An 18,715-nucleotide genomic window follows, 5' to 3' on the forward strand; every position below is an offset into this window, starting at 1 on the left:
TTATGTATATAAAGACAAAATTTCAGAATTCTGTATCTATATCATTACTTGGTAATAAATATTGTGATTCTAAGTGATTTTCTGGATCTAGTATGAGAGCTATGACCAAATATGGACCGATCGTAAAACAATTTTATAGTGAATTTATGTATATAAGAGCAATATTTTTGATAAATGTATGGATATCAATATTTGGTTATGAGTTATGTGCGTATTTTATGATTTTCGGAAGGGAACCTTGTATGGGAGCTATGACCAATTATGGACCGATACAAAAAAACTTTCTTTGTAATATTTCTGTATATAAGAGCAATACTTGTACCAAATTTAATATCGATATCTTTGGTAATGAGTAATGCGCGTTTAAGTGATTTTCGGGAGGGGACCTTATATGGGAGCTATGACCAATTATGGACCGATCCAAAAAAAACTTTCATAGTTATATTTCTGTATATAAGATCAATATTTGTACCAAATTTTTTATCGATATCTTAATTTAGTAATGAGTAATGCGCGTTTAAGTGATTTCGGGAGGGGGCCTTATATGGGAGCTATGACCAATTATGGACCGATCCAAAAAAACTTTCATTGGAATATTCCTGTATATAACAGCAATACTTGTACCAAATTTTATATCGATATCTTAATTTAGTAATGAGTTATGCGTGTTTAAGTGATTTCGGGAGGGGGCCTTATATGGGAGCTATGACCAATTACGGACCGATCCAAAAAAAACTTTCATAGTTATATTTCTGTATATAAGATCAATATTTGTACCAAATTTTATATCGATATCTTAATTTAGTAATGAGTAATGCGCGTTTAAGTGATTTCGGGAGGGGGCCTTATATGGGAGCTATGACCAATTATGGACCGATCCAAAAAAACTTTCATGGTTATATTTATGTGTATAAGAGCAATACTTGTACCAAATTTTATATAGATATCTTAATTTAGTAATGACCTTGTACGGGGACCTTGTATGGGAGCTATGACTAAATATGGACCGATCGAAATAATCTTTCATTGTAATATTTCTGTGTATAAGAGCAATACTTGTACCAAATTTTATGTCTATATCTTAATTTAGTAATGAGTTATGCGCGTTTAACTGATTTTCGGGAGGGGACCTTGTATGGGAGCTATGACCAATTATGGACCGATCGAAAAAATCTTTCATTGGAATATTCCTGTATATAAGAGCAATACTTGTACTAAATTTTATATCGATATCTTAATTTAGTAATGAGTTATGCGTGTTTAAGTGATTTTCGGGAGGGGACCTTGTATGGGAGCTATGACCAATTATGGACCGATCCAAAAAAAGATTTAATTTTAATATTTCTGTATATAAGAGCAATACTTGTACCAAATTTTATATCGATATCTTAATTAAGTAATGGGTTATGTGCGTTTAAGTGATTTTCGGGAGGGGACCTTGTATGGGAGCTATGACCAAATATGGACCGATCGAAAAAAAATCTTCAATTGTATTATATTTGTATATAAGAGCAATACTTGTACCAAATTTTATATCGATATCTTAATTTAGTAATGATATATGCGCGTTTAAGTGATTTTCGGGAGGGGACCTTGTATGGGAGCTATGACCAATTATGGACCCATCTAAAAAATTTTTCCTCTGAATAAATTCTATTGTCATAAAATATTAATTTCTAAAATTTTGTGAAGATATCGACATTACGACGAAAGTTATTAACAAAAAACCAAATTTCCGGGAATTTGTACTTTTGTATGGGAGGTATATGAAATTGTGGACCGATTCTGGCGATTTTACGCAAAGATTAAGCTTTTGTATGGAAACGAATGTATGCCCATTTTTATGGAATTATCTTGCATAGTTTTCGAGAAAATTACATCAGAATGTGTAAAAAATGCCTATTTTTTTCGAGGTTGTTTCAAATTTTGATTCATAACTTTTCCCGATGTGAACCGATTTTGCCCATTTTCAATACCAAACAACTTAGGAAAACAAAGAACATTTTGGGTGAATTTGGTTAAATTCTATTGCTTCGTTTTATCGTGAGCGTGTTTTACACAGACAGACGGACAGACGGACATAGCTAGATCGACTCAGAATTTGATAAGGACCCAGAATATATATACTTTGTTGGGTCTCAGATGAGTATTTCTTGGTGTTACACACGGTATGACAAAGTTATATATACCCTCTATCACCACTGATGGTGGTGGAGGGTATAAAAATAAAACGCACTCCCGATGCTCCACTTATTTGAAAAAAAAAAATAAAACAAACAAAAAAGTGTTTCAATTCCCACCAACCAACACGTAAGTAGAAATAAAATTCTCTATTTTATTTGTGTGCATAGTTCAATTCTGTTGAACAACTTTGTTAATTTCTTAACAAAGTAAAAAACAAAATCAACAAATCTCCAAAATAAGAGTTGGAATTTGTTTAACCCTTCTCACGAAGGTGAAGGGTATAAAAACACTGTGATTCCGACATGGTTGCAAATAACTTTGACAGTTTTCATGCCAGGACAATCGTTTATGCATCATTTTAAAGCATTACAGTTGCACTTTGTTTTGGTGTATAATTTACGGCATAATGAATTTTTACAAAAATTGGATACATCGGTATATTTATTGGTACAGGTTTAGAAATGCGGTAATTTAAGGCTCCGATATGGTTGCAAATATCATTTATAGTTTTCATGTTATAGCAGTTGTTTATATATCTTTTTATTGCATTATAGTTGCCATTGCATAATATATTTTTAGAAAATGGCCAATTGGATCGGTAGAACTATTTTCACAGCTTTAACAAGTAAGAATGTTATATTCGGCCATGCCGAATCTTATATACTCACCATCAAATCATTCATGTTTATGTAGAATTTTACTGATGTACTTACATTTTTGGGTCAGTAATATGTCTTAAAGTCATTTTCAGAAGGGGACCTTGGTAAGGTCAATTATAAATCCATTTTCGTTAAATTTATGAAAATGATTTTGTTTCCTTTAAAACTTTTTTATGTCGAATTTTATTGCTTTATATATATGTTATGAGCAGATATGTTATGAGCAGATATGAGCATACATCTCTTAGCGATAAAGTTATTTTCTGAAGGGGGCATTTTAATAGGGATAGGAGAAAACGTGAACCGATATTCTTACTTTCAATAAGGATCGATCCTTATAGAATTTGATAGGGAGATTTTGGCTTGCACGAAACTTGTGTATGTAGAATTTTGTAGTAATGAGCGTTGAATTCGTTGTCTAAAGGGCACATTATTAGGGGGTTACATAATAATGGACTCATCATATAATAATGGACTCATTTAAGAAAATGATTTTAGTTCCCATAAAACTTTTATATGTCGAATATTATTGTTATATATATATATGCTTCTTAAGGTAGATATGAGCATTAAAGTCGTTTTCTGAAAGGGACCTTATAGGTGGGATAGGGTCAATTATGTATAGGGTCAATTATCCTTATAAAATTCTATAAAGAGATTTATGAGACCATAAAACATGTTTGTGCCGAATTTCACCGCTATTGATGCTTCTCTTAGCCAGTTATGAGCGACAAATTCAATTTCTGAAGGGGTCTTTATATGGGGGTAGTATGTCCCCATAAAACATGTTTGTGCCGAATTACACCGCTATTGATGCTTCTGTTAGTCAGTTGTGAGCGATAAAGTCATTTTCTGAAGGGTACTTTGTATGGGGGGTAGGGTCAATTATGGACCGATCCTTATGAAATTCTATGAACAGATTTATGTCCCTATAAAACATGTTTGTGTCGAATTTCACTGCTATTGATGCTTCTCTTAGCCAGTTATTTTCGATAAAGTCATTTTCTGAAGGGGACTTTATATGGGGGGTAGGGTCAATTATGGACCGATCCTTATAAAATTCTACGAAGAGATTTATGTCACCATAAAACATGTTTGTGCCGAATTACACCGCTATTGATGCTTCTGTTAGTCAGTTGTGAACGATAAAGTCATTTTCTGAAGGGTACTTTGTATGGGGGGTAGGGTCAATTATGGACCGATCCTTATGAAATTCTATGAAAAGATTTATGTCCCCATTAAACATGTTTGTGCCGAATTACAGCGCTATTGATGCTTTTGTTAGTCAGTTATTGGCGATAATGTAATTTTCTAAAGGAGGCCTTATATGGGGGCTAGGCGAAATCGTGGATCGATATTGCCCATTTTCAACACCAAACAAACTGGATCAACTATAAGTATCTGTGCAAAATTTCAGCTCGCTAGCTACTTCCGTTTGGACTCTATCGTGTTTTCAACAGACAGACAGACGGACGGACATGGCTAGATCGTCTTAGAATCTAATAAGGACCCAGAATATATATACTTTTATGGGTCTTAGACGAATATTTCAATGTGTTACAAACGGAATGACAAAAACAATATACCCCCCATCTTTTTTGATGGTGGGTATAAAAACGTGGTAATTTGAGGTTCCGATATGGCTGCAAATATCATTGACAGTTTTCACGCTATGACAGTCATTTAGGCATCATTTTAAAGCATTATGATTGCACTTTAATATGGTATATCATTTCAAATCGCCGCAAATTAGATATTCATTACTTGCATTCAAAAGTTTTCGTAAATCAGCTTTAAATTTTGATCTGATTATGCTGTTATGTTGACCTCCTGGAAAGTATTTGATTGAGTGAGCCAAGTCTCACTCAAGAGACAAATATCTACATCATAAATATTTAAAATGTTTATAAATTCAATAATTTTGTTACGGATACTCTGACAATTCCAAAAAACAATTTTAATATTTGACAAAGCCATATTTTATACATTATTATATACAAACTTAAAAGCTAATTGAGTAATTACACTAAATTGTTCTTGTTTTTTTTTTACATTCACCCAATTTTATTATTAATTCCGTTGTGAGATTAATAAATTCTTGCTCTGTGAACAAATCTCTCTGATTATTATTATTTAGAAATGTTATTGTTTTTGTTGACTAAGGTATGATAATTTAATTCTGAGTTATTGATATTATTAGGTTTCCAATTATGTTGGTGTTGTTGAGTAGATAAATTTGGTTGAGTGAGGTGCGGGAAATTAACTAAGTCATTGTTAATGTGTAATTGATTTGGATTGTTCGGTCTCTGAGAACGAGATGATCGATTCGAGACTTTCTCTCTCATTTGAATATATGCAGATCGGCTTGGGCATGTGAGATCAGTAGCTTTATGATTATTACCGCAATTAGCACATTGAATTTTATTATCAGTTTTACAATCAATTGTTTTATGTTTCTTGCACAATTAGCACATTTGGCACTTCCTACATTGGACCGGTTTGTTTTTTATTTTTCGCTGAAATTCCCATGATATTATGGTACGAAATAGAGATTTAACATTTTTTCTCAGATCAAACATTTTTGTTGTACCGTTTTTAAAATAAACTATGTAAATAGTATCAGTATAATTTTGAAATGTTCTTTTAATAAGTTTAACTTCAGTACACTCGAAACCAAGAGAGACTAGTTCGCTCTTTGCTTGTTCTTCAGTTTTATTTTCTAGACCGTGAAGAATGACTTTAAAAGGTTTATTATTATTATTATTGCACTTTAATTTGGTATATCATTTGTGACATAATGTGTTCGTCTAAAAAATGGTCAATTTGATGGATCGGTAGAATTATTGTTCAATGTTTAAAAACGCGGTAATTTGAGGCTCCGATATGGCTGCAAATAACTTTAACAGTTTTCACGCTATGACAGTCATTTAGGCATCATTTTAAAGCATTATGATTGCACTTTAATATGGTATATCATTTGTAACATAATGTGTGTTTTTTACAAATTGGCCAATTTGATAGATCGGTAGAAATATTGTTCTATATATCATACGCAGTAATCTGAGGTTCCGATATGGCTGCAATTAACTTTGGCAGTTTTCGTGCTACGACAGTCGTTTATGCACTATTTTAAAGCATTAAAATTGCCATTTGTTTCGCATAATATATTTTTAGAAAGTGGCCATTTGGATAGATCGGTAGTATTATTTTCCCAGGTTTAAGAAGGCAGTAATTTGAGGTTCCGATATGGTTGTGAATAACTTTAACATTTTTCATGCTATGACAGTCATTTATGCATCATTTTACAGCATTATGATTGCACTTTAATTTGGTATATCATTTGTGGCAAAATGTGTTCGTCTAAAAAATGGTCAATTTGATGGATCGGTAGAATTATTAATCTATGTTTAATTAACGCAGTAATCTGAGTTTCCGATATGGTTGCAATTAACTTTGGCAGTTTTCGTGCTAGGACAGTCATTTATGCACCATTTTAAAGCATTAAAATTGCCATTTATTTTTGTATATAATTAATTGCATAATGGATTTTTAAAAAATGACCAATTGGATAGATCGGTAGAATTATTTTCCCAGGTTTAAAAAGGCGCTAATTTGAGGATCCGATATGGCTGTGAATAACTTTGACAGTTTTCATGTTATGACAGTCATTTATGCATCATTTTAAAGCATTATGATTGCACTTTAATTTGGTATATCATTTGTGGCATTGTGTGTTGGTATAAAAAATGGTCAATTTGAAGGATCGGTAGAATTGTTGTTCTATTTTTAAAAACGCTGTGATTTGAGGTTCCGACATGGCTGCAAATAACTTTGACAGTTTTCATGCCAGGGCAATCGTTTATGCATAATTTTAAAGCATTACTGTTGCACTTTTTTTTGGTGTATAATTTGTGGCATAATGAATTTTTACAAAAATAGGATAGATCGGTATATTTATTGGTACAGGTTTGGAAATGCGGTAATTTAAGGCTCCGATATGGTTCCAAATGTCTTTTATAGTTTTCATGTTACAGCAGTCGTTTATATATCTTTTTATTGCATTATAGTTGCCATTTGTTTTGGTATATAATTTGTTGCATAATATATCTTTAGAAAATGGCTAATTGGATAGATCGGTAGAATTATTTTCATTGCTTTAAAAACGCGGTAATTTAAGGTTCCGATATGGTTGCAAATAACATTGACAGTTTTCATGCCAGGACAGTCATTTATGCATCATTTTAAAGCATTAGAATTGCACTTTAATATCGTTTATCATTTGTAGCATAATGTGTGTTTTTACAAATTGGTCAATTTGATGGATCGGTAGAATTATTGTTCTATGTTTAATAAACGCGGTAATCTGAGGTTCCGATATGGATGCAATTAACTTTGGCAGTTTTCGTGCTAGGACAGTTGTTTATGCACCAATTTAAAGCATTAAAATTGCCATTTGTTTTGGTATATAATTTATTGCATAATGTATTTTTAGAAAATGGCCAATTGGATAAATCGATAGAATTATTTTCCCAGGTTTAAAAAGGCGGTAATTTGAGGTTCCGATATGGTTGTGAATAACTTTGACAGTTTTCATGCTATGACAGCCATTTATGCATCATTTTAAAACATTAGGATTGCACTTTAATATGGTATATCATTTGTGGCATAATGTGTGTTTTTACAAATTGGTCAATTTGATAGATCGGTAGAATTATTGTTCTATGTTAAATAAACGCTATTATCTGGGGTTCCGATGTAGCTGCAATTAACTTTGGCAGTTTTCGAGCTAGGACAGTCGTTTGTACATCATTTTAGAGCATTAAAATTGCCATTTGTTTTGGTATATAATTTATTGCATAATGTATTTTTAGAAAATGGCCAATTGGATAAATCGATAGAATTATTTTCCCAGGTTTAACAAGTAAGAATGTTATATTCGGCCATGACGAATCTTATATACCCACCATCAAATCATTCATGTTTATGTAGAATTTTACTGATGTACTTACATTTTTGGGTCAGTAATATGTCTTAAAGTCATTTTCAGAAGGGGACCTTGGTAAGGTCAATTATAAATCCATTTTCGTTAAATTTATGAAAATGATTTTGTTTCCTATAAAACTTTTTTATGTCGAATTTTATTGCTTTATATATATGTTATGAGCAGATATGTTATGAGCAGATATGAGCATACATCTCTTAGCGATAAAGTTATTTTCTGAAGGGGGCATTATAATAGGGATAGGAGAAAACGTGAACCGATATTCTTACTTTCAATAAGGATCGATCCTTATAAAATTTGATAGGGAGATTTTGGCTCGCACGAAACTTGTGTATGTAGAATTTTGTAGTAATGAGCGTTGAATTCGTTGTCTAAAGGGCACATTATTAGGGGTTACATAATAATGGACTCATCATATAATAATGGACTCATTTAAGAAAATGATTTTAGTTCCCATAAAACTTTTATATGTCGAATATTATTGTTATATATATGCTTCTTAAGGTAGATATGAGCATTAAAGTCGTTTTCTGAAAGGGACCTTATAGGTGGGATAGGGTCAATTATGTATAGGGTCAATTATCCTTATAAAATTCTACAAAGAGATTTATGAGACCATAAAACATGCTTAGCCAGTTATTGGCGATAAAGTCATTTTCTGAAGGGGACTTTATATGGGGGGTAGGGTCAGTTATGGACCGATCCTTATAAAATTCTACAAAGAGATTTATGAGACCATAAAACATGTTTGTGCCGAATTTCACCGCTATTGATGCTTCTCTTAGCCAGTTATGAGCGACAAAGTCAATTTCTTAAGGGGTCTTTATATGGGGGGTAGGGTCAATTATGAACCGATCCTTATAAAATTCTACGAAAAGATTTATGTCCCCATAAAACATGTTTGTGCCGAATTACACCGCTATTGATGCTTCTGTTAGTCAGTTGTGAGCGATAAGGTCATTTTCTGAAGGGTACTTTGTATGGGGGGTAGGGTCAATTATGGACCGATCCTTATGAAATTCTATGAACAGATTTATGTCCCTATAAAACATGTTTGTGTCGAATTTCACTGCTATTGATGCTTCTCTTAGCCAGTTATTGGCGATAAAGTCATTTTCTGAAGGGGACTTTATATGGGGGGTAGGGTCAATTATGGACCGATCCTTATAAAATTCTACGAAGAGATTTATGTCACCATAAAACATGTTTGTGCCGATGCTTCTGTTAGTCAGTTGTGAACGATAAAGTCATTTTCTGAAGGGTACTTTGGCGATGATGTAATTTTCTAAAGGAGGCCTTATATGGGGGCTAGGCGAAATCGTGAACCGATATTACCCATTTTCAATACCAAACAAACTGGATCAACAATAAGTATCTATCGTGTTTTCAACAGACAGACAGACAGACGGACAGACGGGCGGACATGGCTAGATCGTCTTAGAATCTAATAAGGACCCAGAATATATATACTTTTATGGGTCTTAGACGAATATTTCAATGTGTTACAAACGGAATGACAAAAACAATATACCCCCCATCTTTTTTGATGGTGGGTATAAAAAGGCGGTAATTTGAGATTCCGATATGGTTGTGAATAACTTTGACAGTTTTCATGCTATGACAGTCATTTGTGCATCATGTTAAAGCATTATGATTGCACTTTAATTTGGTATATCTTTTGTGGCATAATGTGTTCGTCTAAAAAATGGTAAATTTGAAGGATCGGTAGAATTGTTGGTCTATGTTTAAAAACGCTGTGATTTGAGGTTCCGATATGGCTGCAAATAACATTGACAGTTTTCATGCCAGGACAATCGTTTTTATACCCTACACCACTATAGTGGGGAGGGTATTATACGTTTGTGCTGATGTTTGTAACATACAAAAATATTGGTCCAATACCCACCTTAAAGTATACCGATCGATTCAGAATCATTTTTTGAGTCGATTAAGACATGTCCGTCCGTCCGTCCGTCTGTCCGGCTGGCTGGCTGGCTGTCCATGTAAACATTGTGCGCAAGGTACAGGCCGCAATTTTCAAGATAATTTGATGAAATTTGGACCAAGCATGTTTTTTGGCACAAGGACGAAGCCTATTGAAAATGGTTGAAATCGGTCCATTATTTCACCTAGCCCCCATACAACCGTACCTCCCTATTTGAACTTTTTATGCTATAATTACGTCAAATATTCTGCTATCTCTCTAAAAATTGGCACAAATAAGTTTTATATAAGTATAAATGATACTGCAGATTTTCGTAAGGATCGGCCTATATTTGACCCTAGCCCCCATACAAACCCCCCTTCAAAAAATGACTTAAACGTCTAAAGCAATGAAAAGCAATGAAACTCAACAAAACTAACTGTTATTTAGAAATATATCCTTTTTCATTTAGAAATTTTAGTTTTTTTTATCAATAAATGGCTTAAATATTTTGGAATTATGGTAATATTCAACATAAAAGTTTCTTTACAAAAAATAAAAATTTTATAAAAGTAAAAATTGTAAAAATATACTCATGGTTTAGGGTATCATATGGTCGGCCATGCCCGACTATACTTTCCTACTTGTTGGTATATAATTTGTTTTTGTATATAATTTGTTGCATAATATATTTTTAGAAAATGTCTAATTGGATAGATCGGAAGAATTATTTTCATAGCTTTAAAACGCGGTAATTTAAGGTTCCGATATGGCTGCAAGTAACATTGACATTTTTCACGCTATGACAGTCATTTATGAATCATTTTAAAGCAATATGATTGCACTTTAATATAGTATATCATTTGTGTCATAATGTGTTTTTACAAATTGGTCAATTTGATAGATCGGTAGAATTATTGTTCCATGTTTTATTAACGCAGTAATCTGAGGTTCCGATATGGTTGAAATTAATTTAAGGTTCCGATATGGCTGCAAATAACTTTGACAGTCATTTAGGCATCATTTTAAAGCATTATGATTGCACTTTAATATGGTATATCATTTGTAGTATAATGTGTGTTTTTACAAATTGGTCAATTTGATAGATCGGTAGAATTATTGCTCTATGTTTAATCAACGCTGTAATCTGAGGTTAAGATATGGTTGCAATTAACTTTGGCAGTTTTCGTGCTACCACAGTCATTTATGCACCATTTTAAAGCATTAAAATTGCCATTTGTTTTGGTAAATAATTTATTGAATAATGTATTTTTAGAAAATGGCCAATTGGATAAATGCCTATAACTCGGATATTATAAGAGATAAGTAGTATGTACAAGCATGTTTTTTTTAAGATCTCGTCGAGCGCTTTGTATTTGGGTGAAAAACAAAAAAATTGCACGAGTTTAAAAATTTTACATGTCGTAGGTACTCTACTTTGAGCCGCCACAGCTCCGTTCCTGGGGCATCTGCGGGGTTCATCTTCAAAATTTAAACTCGAATACTCCTTGGCTACGCTCACGCCAAATTTTATCCCGATTGGATCAGCCGTTTAGAAATGCCAGATTTATTTCCAAAAAATTTCCATTCTGCCCCACTGTGTGACGGTCATTTATGCATCATTTTAAAGCATTATGATTGCACTTTAATTTGGTATAAAATTTGTGGCATAATGTGTTTGTCTAAAAGATGGTCAATTTGAAGGATCGGTAGAATTGTTGTTCTATGTTTAAAAACGCTGTGATTTGAGGTTCCGATGTGGTTGCAAATAGGTTAGGTTATGTTGATAGGAGGATGTATACTACATCAAATCCGAAAAAATACACCTAGGGCACTATCGGGCCTGTTGTGCGCTCCAATTCAAGAGAAAAAAATTTCACTGAATGTATTATTTTTCCATGTTCAGAAACTCAGTTTCCTGGACGTAATTCCTAAGAATCTTCCAATCGGTGTTGGTTAAGAATGTTATTTCCGGAATAACATTACTTCCAATATACTTGGATCTAATTTCGACGAATGCCTGACAATGGCAAAGAAAGTGCTCCAGAGTTTCACTGTCCTCTCCACATGTTTTACATTCGTCTGAATCCGCATATCCAATTTTGTATAGATGTGCTTGTAATCCTGTGTGTCCACTGAGAATACGTACCATCATATTAACCTCAGACTTGCTCATTTTGCGAAGTTTTCTCGTCTTGCTCTCATCAGGTTCACAACATAGAATCTTTGTGGTTCTACCCACCGTTTCACCTTATGGGATTCTCTCATCCATATTTTTAATTCGGCTTTTGTTGCGTCGAATGGTTTTGCGTTTGTCAGGTTAACTACATCGAGCTCCCTTACCTTTAAAGCTATACATTCGCCCTTTCGTTGCCGACTACTCCCGAGTGGCCTGGTACCTATATAATGTGGACTTTACCTCTGGGAGAGTATTCAGTTAAAGCTTTCTTACAATCCAGATTTAATTCTAACACCTGATATCGCACAAATTGCCTTCTGGCTGTCGGTAAATATATTAAGCCCTGTGGGCGCCATATTTATTCTAATCCAATTTACACATTCCGTTATTGCTCGTACTTCTGCCTGGAAGCTTGTGTTATGATTAGGTAAACGGTGGTATATTTCTGTTTCTGGGTCTTCAATATAGAACCCCAGGACCACTTTGTCCGCTAATTTAGAGCCATCCGTGTTGCAACGGATTCCTACTGGTATCCTATAGCCGTTTTTGGCCAGTTCGCCTAAAGTAAAGAGCCGTTCGGCTGTAAGCGCCGCCTCATATCTTATATATGTTTCAATGGGTGGAATATCTAGCAACGTTGAAGTAGTACACATGGCACCACTTATAACCAAGCAGCATGTACGCTGAACTCCCTGTAGTAGTTTGATATTACACTTTTTGTCCAAAGCAGTCCACCAGATTATTAAAGCATAAGCTAGAATTAGTCTAATTACACTTTTATAAAGCCAATCTGTCATAGTAGGACTAAGACCCCATTTCATGCCTATGGTTCTCCTACATATTGCCCATCACTGATGTGCCTTGTTGTTCCTATCCTCTATGTGGTGTCTCCATTTTAATTTCCGGTCAAGTATTACACCTAAGTACATATCTTTGTCTGTCACCGGTATCTTCTTGCCCAACAAGCAAGGTTCAGTATATGTAGAAATTTTTGTCTTTCTTGTGAGCCCAGCTCAAGGCCGTATTCAGAGCCTCCTCAGCTCTTCTACACAAGTAATTTGGATCCTTCCCCTTTAAAAGTATTACGACATCGTCTGCCTTTCTCGGTTAGGGTCCTTAGGAGGCTATTAATCGAGGTAACCCAGAATAAAGGTGACAAAATGCCACCCTGTGGTATACCGCGAAATAACTTTTTCCTGATAGTTATATTGTACATCTCGCAGCTTATCCATCTGTTCCTTAGCATGTAGTTGATCCAGTTACGGAGCACCCGGTCAACATAAAACTGGTCTAGGGATTGGATAAGGGTATCAGTGTGCACGGAATTTTTTTATCTTCGATACGTCATTTACGCTATCTACCTGTTCACAGAAAAGTTTCCAGGAGTCTCGTTTGGCTTTTCGAACGATTTTCTTATATTCACCAAGTTTATTACGATACTCATCCCAGTATACTGCGGTCTTTTTACGCCGCGCCCGGTTAAATAGTTTGCGAAGAGTCTTCCCAAGGTTCCGGATCTCCCCAGTTACCCAGGGTTTTTCTTGGGCAGATCTCCGCTCTCGCAGAGGGCAGCTGTCCTCGAACGATTCAACCAGGGCACTTGTGAACGTTTCCACTTTGGCATCTATATCCTCTTTATTTCGACATTGAAAAGTGTCCTGACCTAAATGGTTCTTTAGTAAGGTCCCGAACATTGTCCAATTAGTTTTAGACTTATTCCGAAACTTTATCGGCTTTGGTGAATTTTGAATCTTATGTACCGATGATCAGAAAAGGAGTGCTCGTCCAAAACTCTCCAATCCTGAATTTCGTTTATAAGCTCTTCTGAACATATAGTTATATCTAATACTTCTTCTATGATTCTATTGACGAAGGTAGCTTTATTACTTAAGTTCAATGTTATCAAGTCTTTAGTATTATAGAAATCCACGAGGGATTGTCCCCTGCCATTGGTGTTTGTACTACCCCAAGCTACATGGTGCGAGTTGGCATCACAACCTATTACAATTTTCTTATTTTTCCTTTGTGCCTCTTCAACCAGTTTCATCAGATCCGACGTTGGTGGTAGTGTCGGAGAATCGAAAGGCAGATAAATAGATGCAAGGAATATATGTATGCACCGTTGCATCCGATGTTGATAATCCTGTTGAGAGGAGAAAACATAAGTTCTTGTTACATAAGATACATGTTCTCGGGCGAGATCCTGTATCAGCGTAGAAAAGTTGGAAATTTGCGTGATTTAATCCAGAAACCTGGTTGCGAATCGTCCAAGGTTCCTGGATTAAAGCTATATGTATTAAACCTGTGTTGATTTTAGCAATCAGAGCGTTGGTAGCTGTCTCGCTCCAATGGCGGTTTATTAGGATAACCTCAATCATGGTCATCCATTAAACTGTCTTCCAGCGAGTTGGTGGTCACCTCCTCGCTCTTTGGATTTGACTCCTCCGGATAGCCTGAAGTGGCTATTAATGCAGTGAGTACTGTTGATGGCACTGGAGTGTCCTTATCAGGCATAGGAATACCAATATTTTTAATAGACACATTCCCAATTCTGGAGAGCATTGCTGTTCTGTCTTCTGGCGGGTGAGTGATTTCCTCCTTGCTGTTAGGATTTGACTCCTCAACATTGCTAGTACTTGCTAATGATGCTTTGGGTACTGTCTTAGGTTGCAAATAACATTGAGAGTTTTCACGCTATGACAGTCATTGAGGCATCATTTTAAAGCATTATGATTGCATTTTAATATGGTATATCATTTGTAGTATAATGTGTGTTTTTACGAATTGGTCAATTTGATAGAACGGTAAAATTATTGTTCTATGTTTAATAAACGCGGTAATCTGAGGTTCCAATATGGTTGCAATTAACTTTGCAGTTTTCGTGCTAGGACAGTCGTTTATAGGACAGCCATTTTAAAGCATTAAAATTGCCATTTGTTTTGGTATATAATTTATTGCAAAATGTATTTTTAGAAAATGGCCACTTGGTAAATCGCTAGAATTATTTTCACAGGTTTAAAAAGGCAGTAATTTGAGGTTCCGATATGGTTGAGAATAACTTTGACAGTTTTCATGCTATGCTTAAATATTAGGATTGCACTTTAATATGGTATATCAGTTGTAGCATAATGTGTGTTTTTACAAACTGGTCAATTTGATAGATCGGTATAATTATTGTTCTATGTTTAATATCGTTTATGCACCATTTTAAAGCATTAAAATTGCCATTTGTTTTGGTATATAATTTATTGCATAATGTGTTTTTAGAAAATGGCCAATTAGATAAATCGATAGAATTATTTTCCCAGGTTTAAAAAGGCGGTAATTTGAGGTTCCGATATGGTTGTGAATAACTTTGAGAGTTTTCACGCTATGACAGTCATTTATGGATCATTTCAAAGCATTATCATTGCACTTTAATATGGTATATCATTTGTAGCATAATGTGTTTGTCTAAAAAAAAGGTCAATTTGAAGGATCGGTAGAATTGTCTATGTTAAAAACTAAAAACGCTGTGATTTGAGGTTCCCATATGGTTGCAAATAACATTGACAGTTTTTATACCAGGACAATCGTTTATGCATCATTTTAAAGCATTACAGTTGCACTTTGTTTTGGTGTATAATTTGTGGCATAATGAATTTTTACAAAAATTGGATAGATCGGTATATTTATTGGTACAGGTTTGGAAATGCGGTAATTTAAGGCTCCGATATGGTTGCAAATATCTTTTATAGTTTTCATGTTATAGCAGTCGTTTATATATCTTTTTATTGCATTATAGTTGCCATTTGTTTTGGTATATAATTTATTGCATAATATATTTTTATTTTCACAGCTTTAAAAACGCGGTTATTTGAGGTTCCGATATGGCTGTAAACAACATTGTCAGTTTTCACGCTAAGACAGTCATTTAGGCATCATTTTAAAGCATTATGATTGCACTTTATTATGGTATATCATTTGCAGCAGAATGTGTGTTTTTACAAATTAGTCAATTTGATAGATCGGTAGAATTATTGTTCTATGTTTAATAAACGCGATAATCTGAGGTACCGATATGGTTGCAATTCTCTTTGGCAGTTTTCGTGCTAGGACAGTCGTTTATGCACCATTTCAAAGCATTAAAATTGCCATTTGTTTTGGTATATAATATATTGCATAATATAATTTTAGAAAATGACCAAATAGATAGATCGGTAGAATTATTTTCACAGCTTTAAAAACGCGGTAATTCGAGGTTCCGATATGGCTGCAAATAACATTGACTGTTTTCATGCTATGACAGTCACTTATGCATCATTTTAGAGCATTATGATTGCACATTAATTTGGTATATCATTTGTGGCATAATGTGTATTTTTAGAAATTGGTCAATTTGATAGATCGGTAGAATTATTGTTCTCTGTTTAATAAACGCTGTAATCTGAGGTTCCGATATGGTTGCAATTAACTTTGGCAGTTTTCGTGCTACGACAGTCGTTTATGCACCATTTTAAAGCATTAAAATTGCCATTTGTTTTTGGTATATAATTTATTGCATAGTGTATTTTTAGAAAATGGCCATTTGGATAGATCGGTAGAATTATTTTCCCAGGTTAAAAAAGGCGGCAATTTGAGGTTCCGATATGGCTGTGAATAACTTTGAAAGTTTTCATGCTATGACATTTATGCATCATTTTAAAGCATTATGATTGCACTTTAATTTGGTATATCATTTGTGGCATAATCTGTTTGTCTAAAAAATGGTCAATTTGAAGGATCCGTAGAATTGTCTATGTTAAAAACTATGTTTAAATACGCTGTGATCTGAGGTTCCGATATGGCTGCAAATAACTTTGACAGTTTTCATGCCAGGACAATCGTTTATGCATCATTTTAAAGCATTATAGTTGCACTTTGCTTTGGTGTATAATTTGTATCATAATGAATTTTTACAAAAATTGGATAGATTGGTATATTTAGTGGTACAGGTTTAACCATGCGGTAATTTAAGGCTCCGATATGGTTGCAAATATCATATATAATTTTGATGTTATAGCAGTCGTTTATATATCTTTTTATTGCATTATAGTTGCCATTTGTTTTCTTGCTATGACAATCATTTATGCTTCATTTTAAAAAATTAGGATTGCACTTTAATATGGTATATCATTTGTAGCATAATGTGTGTTTTTACAAATTGGTAAATTTGATAGATCGGTAGAATTATTGTTCTATGTATCAAATGCAGTAATCTGAGGTTCCGAATTGGCTGCGATTAACTTTGGCAGTTTTCGTGCTAGGACAGTTGTTTGTGTACCATTTATTGCATAATGTATTTTTAAAAAATGGCCAATTGGATAAATCGATAGAATTATTTTCCCAGGTTTAAAGAGGCGGTAATTTGAGGTTCCGATTTGGTTGTGAATAACTATGACAGTTTTCAAGCTATGGCAGTCATTTATGCATCATTTTAGAGCATTATGATTGCACTTTTATTTGGTATATCATTTGTGGCATAATGTGTTCGTCTTAAAAATAGTCAATTTGATGGAACGGTAGAATTTTTGTTTTATGTTTAAAAACACGGTAATTTGAGGTTCAGATATGGTTGCAAATAACATTGACAGTTTTCATGCTATGACAGTCATTTATCCATCATTTTAAAGCATTATGATTGCGCTTTAATATGGTATATCATTTATAGCATAATGTGTATTTTTAGAAATTGGTCAATTTGATAGATCGGTAAAATTATTGTTCTATTTTTAATAAACGCAGTAATCTGAGGTTCCGATATGGTTGCAATTAACTTTGGCAGTTTTCTTGCTAGGACAGTCGTTTATGCACCATTTTAAAGCATTAAAATTGCCATTTGTTTTGGTATATAATTTATTGCATAATGTAGTTTTAGAAAATGGCCAATTGGATAAATCGATAGAATTATTTTCCCAGGTTTAAAAAGGCGGTAATTTGAGGTTCCGATATGGTTGTGAATAACTTTGAAAGTTTTCATGCTATGGCAGTCATTTATGCATCATTTTAAAGCATTATGATTGCACTTTAATTTGGTATATCATTTGTAGCATAATGTGTGTTTTTGCAAATTGGTCAATTTGATAGATCGGTAGAATTATTGTTCTATATATCAAACGCAGTAATCTGAGGTTCCGATATGGTTGTGAATAACTTTGAAAGTCTTCATGTTATGACAGTCATTTATCCATCATTTTAAAGCATTATGATTGCACTTTAATATGGTATATCATTTGTAGCATAATGTGTGTTTTTGCAAATTGGTCAATTTGATAGATCGGTACAATTATTGTTCTATATATCAAACGTAGTAATCTGAGGTTCCGATATGGATGTAATTAACTTTGGCAGTTTTCGTGCTACGACAGTCGTTTATGTACCATTTTAAAGCATTAAAATTGCCATTTGTTTTTATACCCTACACCACTATAGTGGGTATACTTTTATTTGGTATATCATTTGTGGCATAATGTGTTCATCTAAAAAATTGTCAATTTGATGGATCGGTAGAATTGTCTATGTTAAAAACTATGTTTTAAAATGCTGTGATTTGAGGTTCCGATATAGTTGCAAATAACTTTGACAGTTTTCATGCCAGGACAATCGTTTATGCATCATTTTAAAGCATTACAGTTGCACGTTTTTTGGTGTACTATTTGTAGCATAATGAATTTTTTGCAAAAATTGAATAGATCAGTATATTTATTGGTACAGGTTTAGAAATACGTTAATTTAAGGCTCCGATATGG

This window comes from Lucilia cuprina, chromosome 5 (assembly GCF_022045245.1).
Source record: "Lucilia cuprina isolate Lc7/37 chromosome 5, ASM2204524v1, whole genome shotgun sequence".
Classification (NCBI taxonomy): Eukaryota; Metazoa; Arthropoda; class Insecta; order Diptera; family Calliphoridae; genus Lucilia; species Lucilia cuprina.